The sequence below is a fragment of the Amblyraja radiata genome, chromosome 4 (genome assembly GCF_010909765.2).
Source record: "Amblyraja radiata isolate CabotCenter1 chromosome 4, sAmbRad1.1.pri, whole genome shotgun sequence".
In the NCBI taxonomy this organism is placed as follows: Eukaryota; Metazoa; Chordata; class Chondrichthyes; order Rajiformes; family Rajidae; genus Amblyraja; species Amblyraja radiata.
In genome coordinates, this window is record NC_045959.1 from 33,044,693 (window position 1) to 33,067,748 (window position 23,056).

General features: G+C 41.1%; 1 protein-coding gene across 6 annotated transcripts in view; it reads left to right on the top strand.

Moving 5' to 3' along the window:
* trps1 (transcriptional repressor GATA binding 1) overlaps positions 1-23,056 on the top strand; it is a 259,067-nt gene that overhangs the window by 13,862 nt on the left and 222,149 nt on the right. The gene's annotated exons all lie outside the window — the stretch shown is intronic.

Here is a 23,056-nt window from a genome sequence, read left to right on the forward strand (position 1 = left end):
TACAGCTCGACATGCTTTGATTGCAGCTAGAAGGGTAAGCCAGTAATTGCGTTCGTGATTATTCTCTAATTTTTGTAATCTGACAAACACAAATAGTTATATATAACATGTAACAGCAATTTGGAGAAACTCTCATGCGAAAGAGCAGATGGATCTAAGATTTTGAAAGCTGAAGGAGGGAAGAGTGGGACTTTTCCTGAAATGTATAATTAATTATACCCCATTGCTAGTAAGGGAGGAAATCACTCACCTTGGTGGGAATGTTGTTCCTTATGCCCTGCTGGAGTTTATGATTGAAATATATAAGGGTTATAGAGGATATTTAATTTGTGAAGAAAACCTTTTTATGAAATTGGCATCTTGCTCAACATAATGAAATGCATGATGTAAGCTATTAGGTGATAAGCTATAAGAGAATACTGTGCCATAAGTAGATTTTCCACTGCACTGCTGTTATTCCGAAAATGCTAATTTTCATTTATGATGAAATCGAATATGATCACCTCTCCTTTAATCTCTTCCTTTTCTGCCTGATTATGTTTATGTGCCTGCACATTTATTGCACATGGTCTACAACTTGATTGTTTCTGGGCAAATAACATTTCTATAGTGTGGTTTTCAGTATATTTTAGCCAGTAATAGTTATGGCTCAAAGATATGGCTATAATCAGTTTTGTTCATGTAAATATGTTGACTGCAGTAATTATGCTGCCAAATGGTTTACTCTTGTTTTCCAGATTAAATCATGCATTACTGCTGTTACCAAAGAGAAATATTAAACATAATGTGCGATTTGAATCTTGTTTGTTTCACGCAGGTATTATGTGATTTGATTTTTCATCATTGGCTTGGCAGTGTTAACATCTGTATCATGAATCTTATTTGGTGTTGCCCACTGATACTGTAGAAATAGATGTAATAGGTAGAAATAATGTGGATAATATGAAGTCGTTTTTTAACCTTACTGCATGAAAAGTATCGTTGGTTCCAGCAGAGTTAGTTAAAATTCTCTGATGTGACAAGCATAGGGATGGTGAGATATGATTTAGTACAATAGCCCTTTCCAATAATGACATGTTTATTTAAAATTGTTTCATCTGGGCTGGCAAATGTTTCTTTATAGCTTCAGTGAATTTGCAGCGGCCTTTGGTGTTGGTCAGGGAAATTGTTGGTTGTTCCATGCTTCCGAATGCTTTATTTTGGCTTGGCCACGACGTGGGTCATCCAATGAAACTATTGTTTGCCTGTAATGTACGGGAACATTTGGGAGATAATAAGAGACTTGAAAGATGTATCCTCAACTAAGCGTTTCTTGCATCGATCAAAGTATTGCAGAGATTCCTGAAAGTAATAGCAAACTTTGGGCTGATTTTTAAAAATTATCGTATTATTTGGCTGAATCGCTGTTGAAATTACATTCTAATTAAGGGACATATTTTGAGATCAACAGGATAAGACATGTATGGTTGTAGTAGCTATGGTGGAAAAGTGATTAGACCAACAATTACTAATTCTGCTTCATCACGTTCTCGTGTTTGCCTGCAGGCCTATTTCGTAGTTTTGACCAATGTTGTAAAATCGGGAAGAAAAGATTAAAAACAACTTTTGAAACACTGAACTTTCATAGCAACACTCCTCCTACTAGACTAGCTGATGTTCTTCCTATTTCTAATTTATAAAGAGTTATAAAAAATGTCAAAGATTGGCCTTCCTCTTTCTCTGATCCCGTAATGGAACCAAATCATTTTAGGAATCACCACATTGGTTTAATATTTTATAATTTTATTTAATTCATTATTATAATAGCACTTCAGTTTTAGATTGTGGGCTAATATTTGGCCCAATGCTATTTGGAAGAACAGACGATGAGTGCACAGCCTGCCACATATTTGAATGTTGTCGTAAATGAAGAACTTGTATTTACGTTGCATCTTACCACTTCGCCAGGGACTTGGATCCAAATTGCTTCATGAAGTGTATTCATTGTCACTTTGGCAAGCATTTTTTTTTTTTTTTTGCATCCTGCCCTCAATAAAGCCTTGAATGCCTGAGGAGAAATGACAGTACTTGCCTTCAGCACAAAGGGACCATTTGGCTGAGTATCGTCCTTAGTAAATGGACAAGATGGCCATGGTCAGAGGCTAATTATCATCGCCTCATTCCTTGCTACAAGATCCTTGACTAGACGATCTTCAGCAATACATTGTATATTGTGTAAATTATCTCTGATAGTTCTAAACTTTTCAGTTCAGTCACACAGAATGATGCAACATCATATGTTACAATGTGCCCATGGTTAGGCTGAGTGATGACATTTATGCCACATTAATATTAGGTAATTATTATCTTCAGCGTAAAGTCTCTTGTATTTGCTCTCTACCTTCCATCGCACTGCCGCCAATGGCAATCTGATCAATTACCAACTGAAATGTTAGCAGATCAGTAGCTTAACCTTATGGTAGACATTTATTCTGATGACTCTCATTTCCTGATCCTTCAATTCCCCAAGATGCAAGTCAAAAATGTAACAATACTCATTTACATGTTGCAGCTGTAAGAAGGCTGAAAAAGATTGGTATTCTCCAGGCCAGAGTAATCTGTTAGGGTTTTCTCTGAGACCTTGTGTTTCCTCCCACACTCCAAAGATGAACAGGTTTGTAGGTTAATTGGCTTGGTATAAATGTAAACATTTCCCCTGGTGTGTGTAGGATAGTGTTAATGTGCAGGGATCACTGGTTGGTATGGACTTGGTGGGCTGACGGCCTGTTTTTTTCGGGCTGTATCTCCATACTGAACTAACCTAAAAACGAAACGAAACTAAATCACTGAAATTAATTCAACAGCAACTCCCAGGGTGGTGAACTCTGCCACCAAACCAGTAGTGATGCATTGGAATTATCTCCAGCACCCATTCCAATTGATGACCCATCCTGACTTGAATGTACATAGTGGGTCCTTAATCGTGTGAGGTCAATGTCACCAGTCACTACATTATACTACTTTGAGATTATCACCAGTGCGTTTGGTTCAAGTCGATGCCCATCATAACGAAAAAGGATGAACAATAAATGTGGCATTACCAGCAGTGAACGCATAATGTCAACATATTACAAAACCATGTCCATAACCATAACTTGGAACTAGATATCAGTTGATTGAATGATTATCTGTAGGATATCTCTAATGTGGGTCAGCTAAGTTTGATTATTGCTTGAACACGCAATCTTATTGGGAATTGGAGCAGTGCTGAGCTACTATCTTCCTCATTGGTGACCCTCGGACTATCCTTGATTGGACTTTACTAGCTTCAGCTTGCACTAAACGTTATTCCCTTATCATGTATCTACCTATACACTGTAAATGGATTGATTGTGATCATGTATTGCCTTTCCGCTGACTGGTTAGCATGCAACAAAAGTTTTTCACTGTACTTCGGTACACGTGACTAAACTAAACTAAAACTGAATGAATGAATGAATAAGATTATTGGCCAAGTGTGTTCACATACACGGAATTTGCCTTGGTGCTCTGCTCGCAAGTGACAACACGACATACAGTGACAATTAAAAATGACACATAAAACATTAAACATTAATAATAAAACATTCTCGATTAAACATGTGAATTAAATTAAACATGTAACTGAACAGAAATGTGATACATGCATTGGGCTCTTTAACTTTTGCCTTGCTAAGCTTTTCCTCCATTGGCAATTATTTTTTAAATGTTTTCTGTGCTGTGAAAACAGACCTCTTGTTACTGAAGATGATCTACAGCTGGAGCTGCACTAAGTGATTTATATTTGCAGGGGATAATAGTAACTCTGACAGGGAATACGTAACTAAACTCCGATACCATGGCTCTTTGCTCTTGGTTTCCATTCAGGTTCTGTTCTCTCAACCACTTCTGAAGGTGCTAATCCATGCTGGAATATGCTCCATTGAGATCATATGCCTGCCTGCATCAGTGGTCACTCTTCACGTGTAAGCTTAGACAGTGAATGAAGCGTTAAGCCTGATTGAAGTTTCACCCAAAATCCAGACAGTGCACTTCACAGCAGGGCTGGGGATCTCTCTGATAACTCTCCCTTCTTTGATTAAAAGGCCTGTCCCACTTGGCCATCATTTACGCGACAGGTCGGTAGTGACTGACGCGCGATGATCGCGCGCGTCATCATGCGTCCGCACAGCCGTCTGGAGCAAGTGACGTCATTTGAAGATAGGCACAAAATGCAGGAGTAACTCAGTGGGTTACTCCAGCATATTGTGTCTATCTTCACTTTTCTTGGCCCCGCTCTGGGAGTAGGAGTGGGGGAGGATCCGGATCTGCAACGGCGGTGAGCCCCAGGCCGAGCTCGGCGATCGCTTGCTGGCTTCTGCTGCTGTTGAAGGTGAGACGTTGCGCCAGGGTGTCCCACTTGGCCGTCATTTATGCGACAGGCCGGTGGCGCGCGAAGATTTCGTACAGAATGAAATCCTGGAGCGCTGAGCGATACCGCGCGCAACTCCACGCTCCTCCACGCCACTCCATGCGCCCGTCCCGCGCTACACACATGCTACCAAGTCGCGTAAATGGCGTGCAAATGACGGCCAAGTGAGACAGGCCCTTAACAAGCCTTAATGTAATCTCGTCATGACTGAGGATCAAACCTGTGACTCCTGTTCTATATGGAGTTAATACAAAATGCTGCACTGCTGGTAGGCTAGCTTCATGGGTTCTTTCCTTTTTGATTTGGAAGCTGCAGCAAAAAAAAAAGTTGGTGCCAGAGACTCCTCTTATATTTATATACATCCCTCTAATAAACATCCGTATGTGAGGATCTTAGTCTTCTACTTTAAATAAAAAATACTGACTTTATCATCGGGCAAATTAAAAAAAGTTAACTATTTGGTTTCCTTCCTTTCATGGGGATAAACATGGCAAAAAATACAATATTTAACTGTGAAGCCATCGTGACCATCAAGAATTGTCTTATGTAGCTTATTCTGCTGCGGAGCACCCTGACCTGGATATTGGGTGAAGCTGCAGTCAGGCTTAGCTTTATAGTTTTGCTCCGTGATCTCACTGAAGACAAGGAAAGTTTGCAAATCATTTGACTATACATTATACTATTTTCAGATGAAATGCAAGGAGCATGAATTCTTGCTGCCTAAAGTTAAGATTTTAAGAGTAGGCTCTTACATTTTTTTAATACACTCAGATGCTTTGACTCAATTAAAATTAATTCATGAAACGTTAGCATGTTACAAAGTGCCCAACTTTTAGCTTTGTTGTTTCACTGGAACCTATGTATTGAGGTTTTAATGTCTTCATATTTTGTTTGATTTGGTTTTGTTTACATAATAGGTAATGTTAAGTACACTTTATATTTTAGTAGAAGATCTCAACCCATATATGTTTGGCATTATGATTTATTCATTTTAAGTAATGCATGTAACATTCACACGCATACTAACAGCAGTCTAGCCTAAATTTTTCCATTATAGCTAAATGCATCTGCAATTCTGATGTGTTCAGGGCCATGAAGTCCTCAGCTGAAAGTCACAATGTCTTTTGGTTAGCTTTCAAACGGATGTCGAGAACTTTACTGTGAAGTGTACAAAGGAATGCATATCATTTGCAGATTTTAGGTTCAGATTCCAAGAGACATGCAGTTAATTTAAACATAACCTTTATGTACTTTATGACTCTGTTTTCAGTGTAGACCCAGCCACGTGTGACATGTGAAATGGCAATTTAAAAAAATATGTAAAAGTATGTATAGGAATGAAGCACTCTCTGTTTTAGCTAAGGTGTTAGATTTGGCTAGTAATACTCACCTGAGTTGTGGGTTCAAGTCCCACTCCAGAATTTGTCCAATGAAAGAAAGATCTACAGTATATCTCTCAGAATATCAATACGTTCCAAGTCTTCTGCTCTGATGTGCTTTGTAGTCATTTCAAAGAGAAACTATGCCAATTTGCTCAGTGGTCCTACAAACAAGCACGTGTTAATGACCAGGTAATCAGTTTCGCAACCCTGATTGAAGTTATGTATTAGCCAGGTTTGTAGATATTGTAGTCAATGAAGTCTAAAATATTGAGGATGTACTTAAACATCAGAGATTTGAACAAATGACAAAAAGATCCTGAATGTCTTGTTGTATGGACACAAATGATTCCATAACAACACAAAAAAGAAAATCTTTTTAATGAACACCCCCCCCTCCCCTCCCCACACACACACAAAAAAAAATTAGCCCATATGGCCACTTATTGCATTAGCCATTTTGGGACATTGTGAACTGATTGAACGAGCTGCCACGATTCTCTGCTCTATAATAGTGACTTCAAAGATCTGATTTTTGTTTTGCGTGAACCACATTGGGATGCCTTGTGCTCATGAAAGGTACTGTGGAGATGTGATTTCAATTTATTGCTCTTAGAGTATTATTACTTGTGTACTAATTTGTGGATCTAGTGGGAGCTCATCTGCTGCCATCTTGCAGAGTGCTAACTTGTGACAAGGCTCTTGGTTCTGGAGTTTGAGCACACACAAATAAACAGTCCCCAGTTCTTTCACTCGCGCTGTAATTTGCCTCGCCCACAGCAATGAGATGATGATTTCAGCAAGGCATGGCTTGGTATTGAGTGAACTGCTGAGGTAATGTGGATAGGCAGCATGTGAGGGCTGATGCTGGGTGGGCTAGAGCCAACAGTACGGCTCAGCGCTTGGGTACTGGCTCGGGATTCATTGAATTTGTCTCCCGAGAGCCTTAAACTTCAACTTGCAACACTCACTGTTTCACAGTCACTAGTGCCTATTTGAAAGGATACTGCCCAACAATTGTAGCAAGTGACTCCGATAGATGGTTCTGAATTCCTTGTCCAATACCACAGGTCAGGGGTCGGCAACCTACGGCCCCTGGGCCAAATGCGGCCCATAACCCGAAATAATCCGACCCGCAGGCGGGTTTTTCCCCCCATAATCATCCGGAGCGGCGAGCGCGGCCGAGCGCGAAGCTGAGATCTGGCTGTACCGTATCCTGCTCAAAGCCGCCGGCACGGCCACGCACCTTCTGTGAACACGTTTAAGAAAGAACTGCAGATGTTGGATAAATATAAGGTAGACAAAAATGCTGGAGAAACTCAGCGGGTGAGACATGCAAGGATTGCATGAGGCTGCCTCACCCGCTGAGTTTCTCCAGCATTTTTGTCTACCTTCTGTGAACACGTGATTTGATGCCTGCCATCCGGGACGGGATCCATGTGTACACGTGATAGATGTGGCCCGCCATCTGCTCACAGACATGTGTCCCGGCCCCTATGCAGAACAAGGTTGCCGACCCCTGCCGTAGATGATGGAGATCTGGAATGAAACAGAAAATGCTTTCTGATCTGCTGTGTGTTTAGTACTGAAGTATTCAGAAGATCAATGAGCAAGAAACACAGTTAACTTTTTAGGTGAATGACCTTTCAGCAGACTGACCTTCTGAGCAGTTTCAACTGTATCGCACAGAATGCTGGAGTAACTCAGCTGGTCAGGCAACCATCTGTGGAGGGAACGGATTTCAATTTGGTCAGATTGATTGTACTGCAGGGAAGAAAGCTGGAAAAGAATACTTCCAACAATGTATGGGTTTGATGTGGGCAACTTTACGTACCATATTCAGCAGTATCAATGAGATGGTCTTGAGATTTAACTTGATATTACCTTTTAGTCCTGCTGGTTATGTAATGGTCGGGTCATCTTCCTTGAATGGTGCCATGGGATTTACCTACCTCAAGGATTGGGCAGGCGTTGGATTAAGGAATCAACTGGAAATGTGCAGCAGACTGATGCAAGGCTGAAGTTGATATCCAATAATGTAAAATGAGTAGGTTGCTCCAGGTGTGGACTCTTATATATCGGCGAGAACAAGCGCAGGCTTGGCGATCATTTTGTTGAACATCTCCGCTCAGTACATGATCTCCCTGTTGCTAAGCACTTTAACTCCTCCTCCCATTCCCACACTGACCTTTCTGTCCTGGGCCTCCTCCACTGTCAGAGTGAGGCCCAGCGCAAATTGGAGGAACAGCACCTCATTTTGCTTGGGTAGCTTACACCCCAGCGGTATGAATATTGACTTCTCTAACTTCAAGTAACTCTTGCTTTCCCTCTCCCTCCATCCCCCCCCCCCCCCCCAATTCTAGTTCTCCGATTAGTTTCACTGTCCTCCTGATTAAATCTTACTGACTGTATGCCTCATTGTCAGCTTCCCCTCAGCAAACATTGATCCATTCTACATTTTCCTTGATCTTCTTCCCCTTCGGTCTCCTTCATGGTAGGTTGATGCACGGGATGCAAGGTGACTTGGTAGTTTGGAATCGGACCCACGTGAAACAGAAGATAGTGGTGGACAGTGGAGTGTTCCACGGGGATCATTGCTGGGACATCTGTAGTTTGTGACATATATATGTAAATGACCTGGACAAATATGTAGATAGACACAAAATGCTGGAGTAACTCAGCGGGACAGGCAGCATCTCTTGAGAACCTTCTCAAGACTAGAGAAGGGTCTCGACCAGAAACGTCACCCATTCCTTCTCTCCAGAGATGCTGCCTGTCCCGCTGAGTTACTCCAGCATTTTGTGTCTACCTTTGGTAGATTATTTTGTGTCTACCATCTGCAGTTCTTTCCTATACGGGTCGTTTTATTTATCCATTGGGACCTGCTCACAATGATGCCATTTTCTGTCCATTGGGAAAATTACAAGGCCTGGAAATATATATTTTTTTAAACTACAGATATGCGGTGAATAAGGAACTTAATTTAGTATGTATTAGTTTCATGAAGCACTACAAGTTTTTTTCCTTTTTAGTAGTAGATCCCAAAATAATGCAAAATTAGTACTCGGGAGATAACAGCCAATTGCTTTGCCCTGTATCTGGAGTTGCATATTGATGAATATTTAATTCCTTATTCAAATTCCTATGGAACTATATTACATTTTCACGTTCTGACGACTTCATAGTCCCTTTTACTGATTATTTAAGAACTGTTCAACTTTTCAAACTACTGTTGTGTGATTTCCTGAAACCTGTGTTTCCTGGATTTAGACTTTGTTTCTCCAGATTACCAGTCCAACAACACCCGAGTGCAGAATGGTACCAATGTCATGGGTCTGTTTTATTTTAAAGTATTACATACAAGCTGACGTGTTTACCTGAAACGGGACTGCCTTTGCCTTGAAAATTGGAGGTTTGGCAGAGAGTGGAGCGATCTGCAGTGTCTCAGCTTCTGAGAATTAAGTTCAGTACGCGTGGCGATGGCAAAGGAACCTAAAGGAAAATCTGAATCGGGAGTTGCAGTTTTCCTTTAGTCCCTTGTGTCCAATTTTCTTTTCCAGTTCCCCAGGGCAGAGTTTGATTACGTGTAGATATCACCACCATTTCCCTGTTTTGTTTTGTGTGATGCTGGAAAATCTTGCATTCATATAGCAGCTATCATGATCCTGGGAAACCCTACAGCACTTTACTGCCCATTAAGTATTCCTCAGCAGTTGTGTCTGTTGTAAATACAGTAACCAGGATGCATACAGCAGGGTCAAACAGGATCGCTTTGAAATAATAACCATTTAATCCACCTCCGAGCTGTTGTTTTCAAGAAAAAACCCTTGCTTTATCTTGGATGGTGGGTTAGGATACTTTTACACAAGGCGCGCCATAGATTAATGACTGATCTGGGTTGTGGAACCTGCAAGAGTGTAGTAGTCCCTCAGTAATACACTGGAGTGCAAGGCTATATGTTGTACTGTCACCCAAATATAATTTGAACCCTCAATCTATTGACTCAGTGGCAATATTGCAGTTGGGGATAGCCCTGGCTCTGCCATAGTTACTTTTATTGAAATTATCTAAATAGCCAAACATTCACAAATAAGATACTCAGAAATTAATTTCCAAGAACTGCGGCAATGTTCTTGGAGATTGCTTAAGCAGGGACCTTGCATTAGTCTCTGTTGATGGATTTTACATCTGAAATAAGTGGGATTGAATAGAACCTTATTTTTAACTGATTGTCAAGATGCATTTCATATGAAAGAACACAAACTATTCTCTTGATCCAGGCATTAGGCACTCGCTTGGAATAACTAGCCTGCAATTATAAAACAAAGGAGTGCTGAGCAGTGATTAAAAGATTTGGCTACATCGCTCATCCTAATCAATTCTGTTTCCATTGTAGTGCACAATCCAGTAAAACATTTATTATTACTGCATTATTAAACATTGCTATTTGATGATGCTTCTGAGATGACGTTGATATGGTGCAATCCTTGTGAATCATTGCATGTTGCAGTAAGTGATGATTGAGGTTGAAATGCAGCTTCTGTGTTTAATCTTTGTACAGTCTGCTCAGGTCTTGGAGCAATACTGCAGTCATTTTACAATACAATACAATACAATTTATTTGTCATTTGAACCCCATTGAGGTTCAAACAAAATGTTGTTTCTGCAGTCATACACACAAGAAAGAACCAAGACACAACACAATTTACACAAACATCCATCACAGCGCATCTCCTCCTCACTGTGATGGAAGGCAAAGACTTATCTCTCCCCTGCACTTCCCATTCCCCTCCCGATGTCCAAGTGAGTTTATTGTCATGTGTCCCTGTATAGGACAATGAAATTCTTGCTTTGCTTAAGCACACAGAAAATAGTAGGCATTTACTACAAAACAGATAAATGTGTCCATATACCATGATATAAATATATACACACATGAATAAATAAACTGGTAAAGTGCAAATAACAGAAAGTGGTTATTAATAATCAGAGTTTTGTCCGAGCCAGGTTTAATAGCCTGATGGCTGTGGGGAAGTAGCTATTCCTGAACCTGGTTGTTGCAGTCTTCAGGCTCCTGTACCTTCTACCTGAAGGTAGCAGGGAGATGAGTGTGTGGCCAGGATGGTGTGGGTCTTTGATGATATTGCCAGCCTTTTTGAGGCAGCGACTGCGATAAATCCCCTCGATGGAAGGAAGGTCAGAGCCGATGATGGACTGGGCAGTGTTTACTACTTTTTGTAGTCTTTTCCTCTCCAGGGCGCTCAAATTGCCGAACCAAGCCATGATGCAACCGGTCAGTATGCTCTCGACTGTGCACCTGTAGAAGTTAGAGAGAGTCTTCCTTGACAATCCGACTCTCCGTAATCTTCTCAGGAAGTAGAGGCGCTGATGAGCTTTTTTGATAATTGCGTTAGTGTTCTCGGACCAGGAAAGATCAAGCACGCAGCCTTGAGGTGCTCCCGTGCTGATTGTTATCGAGGCTGACACATTTCCACCAATACGAACAGACTGTGGTCTGTGGATGAGGAAGTCGAGGATTCACTGTCAGAGTCAAAGTCAAAGCCCCCGGCGGGCGATGGCAATTGTCCCGCGGCCATTAACGCCGCATCGGGTGATGTAAGGCCACGCTCCGGGTCTTGTTGTTGGAGCCCCCGGCGGGCGCTAGCAAAGTCCCACAGCCATTCCAAGCCACGCCGGGCGATGATGTAAGGCCCCGCTCTAGGTACTCTTCAACCCCGCAACCTGGGCGGGCGAAGTCGCCGTTGCGGAAGCCCCGAAAAGCGGTCTCCCAGCAGGGACCTGCGGGCTCCCGGTGTCACTGTCCACCAGACCTGCGGTAAGCCTCCGAATCCCCGGGGTTGGGTCGCAGCAACAGGTCAAATCTCATTTTGTTATCCATTCCAAATTTACTTTTGCAGTTGGTGGAAAATGATTTTGTAAAAGGATTGCAAGAAAACTAGAAATAATGTAATATGTAAGAGGCAGATACTGTGGCTGTTTGAGCATTTCAGAGGCCAGGAGGATCTGGGTGGGATAATTCACTGGCCCTCTGATGTATCTCTCCTTGGAAGTGGAATTATGGTAGAATATTTTGCACTTGCCAGAGCAGGTCAAATCTCAAGAAGCTGAACACCGTTCAGGATGCAGCAGTTCACCATATCAGCAACTTATCCATCCCCTAAGCAAGTAGCCCGTTCACTACATGTGCACTGAGGCTGCATCTCGGGATGCCTGGCTGCACATGCCAAACATAACACTTTAGAAGGTCAAGGACAGAACTTCCTAACTTTGCTCCAAGTCACACAGTGCCGTGACTTGGACGTATACCACTGTTCTACCATCATGCCTGTGTTGAAATCCTGGAACACTTTGCTCATCAGCATTGTTGAGTTGCCATAGTTCAAGAAGGGCAAGTCGCCATCATCTTTCTCACGGGTATTTAGAGGAGGCAAGTGAATGCAAATCTGAAAATTTGTGAAATCATTATGTTGCAGTGACGCATCTGGTTGGTGCTCGAGTATGTTTATCCATGGGGGCCTGATACCGAGTTCCAGATCTCTGCTAATGTGCAGCTGAACGGCAGAGATAATTTGAGGTGCTTTATAAAGAAGAGAAGATATATTTAAGTACACACTAACACAAGTAGTTTTCATCACAAGTCTCCTCCTTGGGAAATAATGTGAGAAGAATTACAAGTTGGAACAGAGAATTCTTTTGAGCTCTAGTTTGCTTTAGCTTTTAAGACAGAGGAGAATTTCAGATTTTAGTAAAATAATAGAATACAGCTGTGCACAGCGATAGAATGTTTTATGGATTTGCAACCTTCCTACGTTCTGGGAATACTGTGGTTGATATGTTGCTTCCAATATTTTGAGTCTGAGCTCCTTTTTCCAAAGATCAGCAAACAAATATTTCAAAATATACCATCATTTGCTTCTGTTGATTCAGATTTTTTCATAAAGATGTAAATGAGTTAGCAATTTGAATTAAGATAACAGGAAAATAGCCATTTAGTATGAAATAACATGGAATTATTAAATACTTCAATTGTCATGACTGCGAATTGAGATGTACTACATTTGGAGGACAGTAAATCTAAACACTTAATTATTTGGTTGGATTTTTGTGTAAATCAAAATTGAAAATGGAAATGATCCTCTCGATCCTGGATATTTCACCTGAACCTGATTGGATCTGATTGTAGGCAATCATGGTGGGATATGAAGAAAATTATAAGTCTTTTGGATTTTGTTTGACCTGCGCACTCTCTTCTGGTGTCATGATTATATATAAGAAAAATCAACAGGCAGCATCTCTGGAGAGAAGGAATGAGTGACGTTTTGTGTCGAGACCCTTCTTCAGACTTAATTTTTATAAGCTCCTTGTGGAAACCATCTTGCTGATCAACCATCATGTGAATGTTAGGGATGTTCTGGTGTGAAACACCTGCAATCCACAAGTAATTGATGTTACAATTTTCAGTAAATATATACACAATGTGCTCCACTCCCTATTGCTTAAGACTTTTGGATAAACTGCAGTGATAGATTTTCCAATCAAGATGAGCATTGTGACAGTTAAAGTAACAAATGTGTATGTTCACAATATACTTTTAAACTTTTACTTTGTTCATGTTTTGTTAGAATGTAAATTGCTGAGGTGAACGAGCTACGTATGATTTTATAGGGCAAGTATTATTTGCTGGGTTAACAGGGAATATTTTGGTGGTGTTCAAAGAAGGGAGGTTGAGGTTTATAGATATTCTGTGTATTATTGAAACCACAACCATTAGGATGCAGACAAAAGCGAATCCCGCAACATTTGTTTTATTCATTTCTAGATTATAAACAGGATCTGTTTTGTGGAGGAAACTTTTTGATATGTGGAGGCAGATCTACTGGGAGCAGCTTTTGAGATTGCTTCTCAAAATCATTTCCTTTAGTGCCTTAACAGCTGTAAGATAATGTGGATTTTCATCCTGTCTGGCCAAACTGGATGGAAACCAAAGCATCAGCGCGGATTGAAGAGTATTCGTACTCATTGTCTGTTCCAACCTCTCTTTCATACAAACTGTGTATTTTGAAAAGTTTTTCGAACTTATCTTTGCTGATATAATGCCAATTGAATTACAACCTTAAATCATTGGCTAAGCCAAGACCACATTCACCAGGTAGGCTGCAAGGAAGACTGAAGTTCCTTGGAGTAGGACCAGTGAAGGTGCAACGCCACCTTTTATGTCCTGTAGATAGGCCAAATCTGGTTAAAGTTAGCAGAATTGTGGTGGCACAGTGGAGCAGCGGTAGAGTTGCTGCCTTGCAGCGCCGGAGACCCGGGTTCGATCCCGACTACGGGTGCTGTCTTGTACGGAGTTTGTGTGTTCTCCCCGTGACCTGCGTGTGTTTTCTACGAGATCTCAGGTTTCCTTCCCCACTCCAAAGACATACAGGTTTGTAGGTTAATTGGCTTGGTGTAAATGTATAATTGTCCCTAGTGTGTGTAGGATGGTGTTAATGTGCGGGGATTACTGGTCGATGCGGAATGGCCTGTTTCCACGCTGTATCTTAAAATTAAACTAAAAATTCCCTTTGAATTCAAATGGGTGAAGTTAGTTACATGCAGTTTGGTCACAGTTGAGCTATAATATGATTGAATGGCCGGGTAGTCTTGAGCGATCCTGTCTATTGTGGCATTACTGATGCTTTGGGCGTGTATGCATCCAGCTGATCTGTTTATGATCTCATCCGAAGAAGGGTATTTTTGACAAAATCAGCACTCTGTCCGTATTGACCTGCAATGTGCTCAAGTTTTCAAAGTTGACCCTAAACCCCTTGACTTTCCAACGCAGATATATGGGGAATTGGTCACCGCACGAACCAGGTACTATTGAGAGTCGCTGTTGGTTTATGAACAGGAAGCTGCCTGCTTTTCATTTTTTCCCCTTGCCCATGTTCAGCACAACCCTTCCGACAGTGAGGTTGAACAGACGTGTAATGATCTGATTCATTTTTGGCTGGTAGCGTGGTCTGTTTGGCCAGCATTTTACGAGTTGAAAAATGTCCTTTGCACTTCTGGATTTAATTTGTCAGATTAGGAATAGAGAGGTTAAATTCAATTTAATGCAATTATCTTCAAAAATTAATCCAGTAAACCAGTAACCCTACAAATACAGTCTGGGGTTGAATCTAATCAGTAGAGGCTGAGATTAAAAAACATACCGAGTGAAATAGCAACTGCTGAAGAGATGAACGAGTCAGAACAAACTAAGAATAGTTATTCACATTCCATTAAATCCATTTTTTAAAGAAATCGGGAACCTACTCTGACAATTATTTTTAAAAAAAAGCTAACCTCGCTTTCAGTAATTCTTATTAATTCTTCATTTGCCATGACAGGTCATAAGCGAATGGAGGAAATTAGGCCATTTGGCCCATCAAGTCTACACCACCATTCAATCATGGCTGATCTATTTCTCCCTCCTAACCCCATTCACCAGCCTTCTCCTCATAACCCCCGACACCCATACTAATCAAGAATCTATCTACAGTGCCCTCCATAATGTTTGGGACAGATCCATCATTCATTTATTTGCCTCTGTACTCCACAATTTGAGATTTGTAATAGAAAAAATCACATGTGGTTAAAGTGCACATTGTCAGATTTTATTAAAGACCATTTTCATACATTTTGGTTTCACCATGTAGAAATTACAGCTGTGTTTACACATACCCCCCCCCCATTTCAAGGCACCATAATGTTTGGGACACAGCCATGTCATGTAAATGAAAGTAGTCATGTTTAGTATTTTGTTGCATATCCTTTGCATGCAATGACTGCTTGAAGTCTGCGATTCATGGACATCACCAGTTGCTGGGTGTCTTCTCTGGTGATGCTCTGCCAGGTCTGTATTACAGCCATCTTTAGCTTATGCTTGTTTGGGGGGCTAGTCCCCTTCAGTATTCTCTTTAGCATATAAAAGTCATGCTCAGTTGGGTTCAGATCGGGTGATTGACTTGGCCACTCAAGAATTGATCATTTTTTAGCTTTGGAAAAACTCCTTTGATGCTTTAGCAGTATGTTTGGGATCATTGTCTTTCTGTAGAATGAACCGCCAACCAATGAGTTTTGAGGCAATTGTTTGAACTTGAGCATATAGGATGTGTCTATACACTTCAGAATTCATTACACATTCATTACTCTCTGTACTCGTGTCAGGCAGAAGGTACAGAAGCTTGAATGCACGCAACTCCAGACTCGGGAACCACTTTGTCCCCTTTCGTGAGCTAGTGCTTCTTAAACTGGTGAATGGTTCACCCAAGAGCGAATGAAATTATTTTGGGGTGAATTAAATTAGAGTGGTGAATGAAGGGTTAGAGACATAATTTATTCAGATATTTATATCTTTTTTTCTATAATTTAAAAATGCATTGTCATTAAAGTGGTTAGTAAGCTCTTATTGGTTTTAATGGCAGTGGAGCTGGAAATTTGATTTTTTTTTTCTCTCTACCTATGGTTTTCTAATATCAAAGTAACAGGATATTTCCCAAATTTACTGTAGGGAAGAGCATGGTTTTTGAGCTAGTTTTCCAAGAAAAATCTGCAGTAATCAAAGCCCGAAAGGGTATGATGGGGCTGAAGCCCAGTGTTTAGACGTTGGAATGGATTTTTATCATTCTAATCGAATGATTCTCCAACTCCAGTGGTAATTAAACTTTTTTCTCACTCCTAGTTTTCTTTACATATTTTTAGGATGTTCAAAAAGTTGAATAAAAGAAACACTTACGAAATAAGTTAATTTATGTTTTTTGCTCATGTGACAAAATAAATTATATATAAAATTATACACAAGACAGAATAAGACGAAAGTTACCAAAAAAAACATAAGGAAATTTAGTCGAGGGTGAATGAAATTTTGTGATAAAGACTCAAGGGTGAATGACACTAAAATAGTTTAAGAAGCACTGAGCTAGAGTATTGTTCGACTTGCCACTAATCCATTGAGATCATTGGACTTTGTCTAAGGAACTGATAGGCTACCATGCTGAGAACAATATTCTGCACTCTATCTTCCCTTTTGATCTATCTATTGTACTTGAGCTTGAACTGATTGTGTCTATGGGTGGTGCATATGGGTGGTGCATATGGGTGGTGCATAAGGGTGGTGCATCTGATGTGTTTGGATAGCGTGCAGAACAAAGCTATTCAGTACATATGACAATAACAAACCTGATCTCCCTGGTTGCGTATTTACTGTTCTTGCAACAGGTTTTGTAGGTGTTGACTGACTACTTCACGAGGGGCAACTATATTATAGATGTACTGTAGCTAGCATTATCTGTTGTGATGACTCACTGCTCAACTGAATAATTATGATGTCTTTCACCCAATGGCATTATAAGGATGTTCTTTTTGGTGGTGTTTAATGGGTCATGACTAAGTAAAAAAAAATGTGTCTTACCTTTTTAAAATGTTAATCTTTTTTTGATACTGGATCAGAGGAGAAGCTGATGCAATGCCTGGTGTGGTTACTGAGCCCTGGTGCTTTGGGTCACCATCCCCTTCCTGGCACTAAATCTCAACAGTAAATCGAGCAGAATGTCAATCCAGGTCAAAGTCAATTTTTTTTACAACGTCAAGTAACTTTGATCTGTCGTTTTAACATCGCACCCTTCCAAATCTCTGTCTCCCTCTCCCCTGACTCTCAGTCTGAAGAAGGGTCACGACCCGAAACATCACCTATTCCATCTATCCAGAGATGCTGCCTGTCTCGTTGAGTAAAGGGCCTGTCCCACTTCGGCGATATTTTAGGCGACTACAGGCGACCAGGCTGTTAAAATCAGGCTGTTTAGGCTGTCGCCGGGGTGTCGCCTGAATGGTCGTGAGTAGTCGGTCAAAGAGTCGTAGCATCTTTCTGGTCGCCGCTGAATTTTCAACATGTTGAAAATTTTCGGAGACAATCGGCGGCAGTGGGTTTGACACTAATGTGCGTAGCTTGACTTCTCCTGACATAGCTGCTGTCGTAGTTGTCGCCAGGTGATGTAGGTTGTCGCAGGTGCTGACTTTTTTCTGTTAAAGTAATGAAACTATTTCAAATTTTATGTCGAAGGGGGGTCCAGTCGCAGGTTTGTCGGTGACCTGCTACGACTGTCAGTCGCCGGCAGTCGCCAAAAAATAGCCTAATAGCCGCTGTCCCATTTTCACGACCTAATTGGCGACCTCTGCCGAGTTTGCCTTTGACTCGTACTCGCAGCATGGTCGCCACGAGGTCGTAGGAGGCCTTCGTAACTCTTCCTCATGCTCGTGAGTGGTCCCCGTGTACTCGTGGCCTCAAGTAGGTCGCAGCGTTTTTTCCAGCCTGATAAAAAATGTCCACAAGTAAAAAAATGGTTGGTATAGAAATATTTTTTACTCGTAGGTAGATTGTAGTAGGTCGTGATGGTAGTCGTAGCTCGGTAACTGGACCGAGAAAAAAATGCAAACATGACATCATTTTATCATGTGATCATTTTCCAGTCGTAGTTGGTCTTAGGTGTGGAAGACTCAGGTCGAGGGGGGTCATAGGAGGTCGTAGACATAGTCATGGGAGGTTGTAGACATAGTCATGGGAGGTTGTAGACATAGTCGTGGGAGGTCGTTGGAGTTCTTTTACTTCGTCGAGTCAACCCGACCTTGACATTTTTTTCAACTCGTCTTGGGTCTTCTAAACTTGTGGATTAGGTTGTCCAAGTGGGACAGGCCCTTAAGTGCGACAGGCCCTTTAATCCATCTAATTGCGTCCATCTTCAATGTATATGCACACTTAAATATGCTACTTTACAAGTCAAAACAAATAACAATTTCAATTTAATAAATTTGCACCCAGTGTATTTATTGTAATTGAAGTCCAGGAATAAACATACAAACTAAAGTCTGAGGCACAACAATGGTTCCTCAAGAAGAAGGGAAATGTTGACGTGAAATGTGAGATAGAAAGAATTGATCATTTCCTCAGTATTGCTAATTGGGATAGTACCAGAAGAAGTGAAATCATGAAACTTTGTTATCTTATTTTGCTTTCCAGCAAGCATTTATTGCTTTGCCATCGAACACAAACGAAAATTGGAAACTGCAAATTTGAATTAGACGCCAGCTAGAGTTACCAAAACAATTCAAAATGAGTTGAAGCTTGGAGTTTTTTGTAATTGAAGCATTTTTCTATTTCAGTTTTATTTAAAATTAATCAAGTGATATATGAAGGATGACTTTGTGTTAAGCCCCTGTCCCACGATGCGAGTTCACCCAAGAGCTCTCCCAAGTTAAAAAAAAAAAAAAATCAAACTCGTGGTACTTCATCACGAGTATTTTTTTACTCTTGGAAATTTTTCACACTGTTGAAAAAACGTCACGAGTTTCTGCGTTCGGTTAGCATTACGAGCCGCTACGAGACATCCACGAGCTCCGACATACCCGCTACGTATGTTCTACGTACTTACCACGAGTTTGATTTTTTTTAAACTCGGGAGAGCTCTTGAGTAAACTCGCATCGTGGGACAGGCCCTTTAGTTTGTGTTGATCTTTATCACTTTGTTTTCCCCCAGTTCTTTCTCCAAAAAAGAAGCATTTGTATAGATGATTCCCAGTTTGAATCAATTCAACCTCAGACTAATGTGCTGGGATTACTGGTATTTCTAGATTATTATTGAAGTTTATTTCATTAGATGTTTTGGTTTAATAAAAAAAACCCCACCCAACCAAAGCCTTTGGGTAAAAGTTTGGAGGAGCAGGGATAGTGGAAGGTATGCATTACACTGTGGAATTGCTGGTCTGGTGTTCTGCGAATATGTAATAGTGCATGATTTTTGTTTTATATGGCTTCCCTGTTAGGGAGGGAGCTGTTTTCCATTTGCATTATTTCAGAGGTTACTGTATACAGGCTGTATCACTTATGAACAAGTTTCATAAGAGTTAGTCCCATCCTCGATACAGATTTTTCTCATTTCCTTCTTTCTCAGCTTCTGATCAGAACAAATAGTTTATTTTCGTTTTTGCATTCTTGACCACTGTTATCCTATGATCCAAGGTGGCCTCAGACCACTTCTGTCTTGTAGTTGGCCCTGTTATTACCCATTAACTTTCCAATGGCATTTAACAAAAAGCCTCATAATGTTTTAATAAGCTGTTGTGACATCTTATTTCAATAACACATATGGTTATGACTATAGAATTTTCCTGATGTGGTTTTGAATGGGTTCCTTTGTTAGTCTCTTTTTATAATAATGTACTGTATTTTACAGATTACTTCAAAGGAAATGACTACAGACACAGAAACTGATTAACAATAATGGAAAGTGAATGTGACTCAAAATGATTTTGACAAAGCATTTTGATGGGAAAGAGGAATTATGTCGTTGAAGTTGCAGTGTATCTTGGCATTCTGCTAAATATGGCTTAAATATGCAATGGATTGCAATGCAAACCATTTAATTTTAATCGCGATGATGCTTCAATTTAAGAATAGAATTTATAACTGCAAATAGTTTAAGGTACAAAGTAACTTTATACCCAGACTAAAAGGGATGAGTCTGTTGAGACTGCTGTCTATTGAAGACTGTGTCTGAATGGAAATTCATGCTTCACGGAGGGGGGGGATGAAGCTACCGCATCTGAACAGAACAATTGGACTAGGTAGACAAATGTGCTGGAGAAATTCTGCGTGTGCGGCAGCATCTATGGAGCGAAGGAAATGGGCAACGTTTCGGGCCGAAAACCTTCTACAGACTGTACAGCCTCAGGAATATGAGGAAAGATGTCAGTCACATCGTCCAGGAGCCATTTAAGTGCCCCAGCACCTGTTTCTGGGGTCTTATCTGAAGCTTCTCAAAAGAGCATGTAAAAAAAAAAAATTTTCAGTAGCACTTTATGTAGGAGGACTTGGGTAGTGATAGCAAAATCTTGGGGACTGGAACACCAGATAGTTAAGGGACAAAAAATACAGAGTAGTGTAATTAGGTTCTAAAGAACAGCCACACAGCTTTTCGGCAGAGTTTTGCATCTGGAACTTCCCATGGAAGACACATTTGCTTCTGTTCTTTGTAATTCTATCATTTCAAGTTAATTTCTTTCTTTTAAAAAATATATAATTCCTTCAACCAAAGCTTTCCCTGCCTTGATGTCTGTTCGGGACTTGCGTGGGACGCCTTTCAAGTCTTAAGGGTATTATTCAGAATAAAATTATTGCTGTTAGCGCTGAGTTTTGGTGCCGCCTTTGAGCTGTGCTGAGGCGGGGAAAATCATCGCTGTTAATCTCGGTGCAGAAACGCTAGCTTTCCTGCAGTGGTCTCCCAATATCATTCTGCGGTCAGCACTATTTTACCCCATTCCCAATTTGGAGAAAGCTAGGCAATTCGGAACTGAGGATGATTTTCTTTCACTCCATTTCCCTGAGTTCCAAGGTGGCTGATGACACCAATGTTGGATCTACAGACTCTGCCACAGGTGGATAGTCTGGGTCATTGTGCGTCCTTTCTGTTCCTTGTTCATGGGCCTACTTTGCCCCAGCGTAGAGAGCTGAGGTACCCGGTGCATTTCCGCATTACCTTCAGTTTGGGAGATGGAGATAGGGCAGGATGGAGATGGAGCGGGTGATACATGTTCCTTGTACATTTCCTTAGTTTAGAGATACAGCACGGAAACAAGCTATTCGGCCCACTGAGTCTGCACCGATCAGCGATCCCCACACACTAAGAACAATTTAAAAAAAATGTAATACAAAAGCAATTAACCTACAAACCTATAGGTCTTTGGAGTGTGGGAGCAAACCGACGATCTTGGAGAAAACCCACGCAGGTCACGGGGAGAACATACAAACTCCATACAGAGAAGCACCCATTGTCAGGATCGAACCCGAGTCTCTGGCACTGTAAGGCAGAAGCTTTACCATTACGCCAACATCCCGCCCATTATTGCAGTGTTTTCTCTCTATCACTGGGGATCTTTTGCTGTGAAGGAACGGTGTAGAATGCCTCTCTGAGGAGAGACTCATTCACTGGAGCTTGTTGAGCTTGCTTAGAGCCTAGATTCAAAGATAGACACAAAATGGTGGAGTCACTCAGCAGTACAGGCAGCATCCCTGGAGAGAAGGAATGGGTGATGTTTCGGGTCGAGACCCTTCTTCAGACTAGTCCGGGGAGAGGGAAATGGGAGATATAGACAGTGATGTAGAGAGAGAGAGAGAGAGAGATAGAACAAAAGAATGAAAGATATGCAAAAGGTAACGATGATAAAGGAAACAGACCATCGTTATCTGTTTTCTCGGTGAGAACATGAACCAAATGTGACTTGGGTGGGAGAGGGTGGAGAGAGAGAGGGAGTGCGAAAGATGAGATTCTGTTTCTACAATTTGCGATTAGCCTCACTCTGACATTGGAGGAGGTGCTAAGATGTTTTCCAGTCGGAGGACTGTTGATTCACTTGCCATTTGAAAGATATTGCCAAAACAGGATGCGTGATATTTCCTTAGCTTTCACGTTTCTCCTGTAAGTTGGACATGTCTTCAAAGAGGAGGGTAAGCATCACCACTGTTGGGTGAACCATAACCTTTATGCCACGATCGATGTCTTGATTGTCAATTGCTCCCCTCTTCAATTGGCTAAGGCTGTTCTGGTGCATTGGAGATGATGGTAAGTTTTGTTGCCAATGTTTCTCCGGTAAGAGATGTTTGTTGAGATATGGAAAATACTCTATTTCCTCCACAGTCTGGCTTGGATCCCTAACGTCATGGGGTGATGTTGTGCAGTTGGGGAAGGTTGTTAAAAGGCATCATCTGGATGTTTCAGGCAAAGCCTATCTTCAACATTGTAGTAAAGGAGTCTATGTTGAATGGAGGTGAGTGAGATTGGAGTGATCTGGGTTCTGAATGGAGGTGTTGAGGTATGGAATGTTTGGAATCCCCCCTCCCCCCGGAATTCTGTAATTTGGATTATGTTCTTCATGTAAAGGAGAGTTATGTTAGGCTAGTCTTTAGGGATGATGGTACTGGTTTATAGTGGAAAGAGTAACTGAATCTTTGGGATAGACAAGGATAAATGTGCTCCTCTACTTTCACCAAAGCAACATGTAAGCTTGATTAGCTGCACTAAAATTTGCTTTAAATTCAAAGGTGCCGCGACGTTTTAATAGCACTTTTCGTGCTGAATCTCATAGTGCTCCATTTTGGCATATGGATTGATTTAAAATAAATTTGGCCAAGTTAGAAACCGTTCCACTTAGTGTC